We start from the raw sequence: 1,698 nt of genomic DNA, 5'->3' as shown, positions 1-1,698 counted from the left end.
GATTGGTTGTGTTTTAGGGTTTCTCCACCGATAGTGCCACCAAATAATAAAGCCTGTCATGTTGCTTACCTCAAGCAATCGTCTTCCTCATAACAAGGTCCTGCAAAATACACCAATACAGGAAAAAAGTCACTTAACAATTCAAATTTTTTGTAACTCTACTCACGTACATCAAATCTACTGTGAAAGTAGGTACATATAGCACATCACATAAAGTATACGTAGAATTGAGAGGGAATGATCATGTGATGGTAATTGAGGTCTTTTCCTCATTGGGCATACGGACCAGTTGCAGAGAATGATCAACATTATGACGAACTAACAATTTGGGAGATAAAATAATGTAATCTATCGTGCCACTGTCCGCCGTTCACCGGGGCTTTCGCCGGCTCCGCATCATCAGTCACCAACTTCCTTGACCTTCGGGCACTGGGCAGGCGTCAGCCCCCATACATGGTCTTATAATCCATCGCTGAAATTTTAATTTGGACAAACCTTTATTGGTGGTGGCAACGTTAACTTAAGATTTCTTGTCAGTCAATCCTTTTTCATTCATGATAGCCAACATTTGTTGAAATTGAAGATCCGAAAGGCGTACATAACAGACTGCATATCATCCTTGGTTGGGCCTTCCGAAACATAATTTGAAGATGGACCACCACGATTTTTCTTCGGTTTGTGGCATGGATGACCTTCTGGATACTCATGAAGCTTCCAACAAGTATCAATGTGATGACCATTGTCATCACAGTAAGTGCAATGAGGCCAATTTTTGGAAGATCCGGCATGGCGGTCATCACGGTTGGAGGTTTGGGAATGGTTTTGGTTTGACCAGTCAATGTAATGATCATCGTGGCTAGTGGACCAATTCTGATTTGGTTGTCCAATTCTAACATCCATGGTTGAAGCATCAGAGGTTCCAGCGGCTCGTAAGGCTCCAAGCATGCATTGCTTCTTTTCTTGGCTGACAGAAGCGTATGCTTGGTGAACAGATGGCAAGGGATTCATCAAGAGAATTTGGCCACGAACAGCACTGTAAGACTCATTTAATCCTATAAGGAATTGCATGAGTTTGTTGCAATCGTCATGGATTGCACAGGTGCAGGCAAAAGAATCAGTGTATGAGGCTAGTTCATCCCATAAGCCTTTCAACTTGGTGTAATAGGCAACAACTGATAATTGATCTTGTGTCAAAGATGAAATCTCCCGTTGAAGTTGGAGGATACGAGGAGTGTTGCTTTGAGATAACCATTCACTAAGATCTTTAAAAATTTATCGGGATGTGGTGCAATAAATTACACTATCGCTGATTTCGGGATCAAGTGTGTTGACAAACCAGGAGAAGACCATGTCGTTACAACGCATCCATGCTGCATGTTCATCAAGCTTGGATTCCGATGATGGCACTTTGAGGGTTCCATCAACAAAACTCAATTTATTCTTGGCGTTCAATGAAACTGTCATGAATCTATGCCACATTGCATAATTATCTCCATTCAAGGGCTTTGACACAATTACCAAACCCAGATGATCTAAATTACTGAGGTAATAAGGGCTTGAAGGTTCAAGCTTCAATGTGTCAGAGAAATCACCCGTGGTGTCTGGCCGTGAAGGGTCTGAGGCACAAGAAGGTAGGATGCGATAGAAAAATATTATGAGCTAGGGTTTAATTGCCCTACTATGATACCATGTGAATTT

General features: G+C 41.9%; 1 pseudogene; it reads right to left on the bottom strand.

Annotated features, from left to right (window-relative positions):
• Positions 1–552: 552 nt before the first annotated feature.
• On the bottom strand, positions 553–1,350 carry LOC148919827 (uncharacterized; annotated as a pseudogene).
• Positions 1,351–1,698: the final 348 nt, after the last annotated feature.

Source organism: Prunus mume, linkage group LG2, assembly GCF_029339155.1.
Source record: "Prunus mume cultivar Tortuosa linkage group LG2, ASM2933915v1, whole genome shotgun sequence".
NCBI lineage: Eukaryota > Viridiplantae > Streptophyta > Magnoliopsida > Rosales > Rosaceae > Prunus > Prunus mume.
This window is presented reverse-complemented; position numbering and strand designations above follow the sequence as displayed.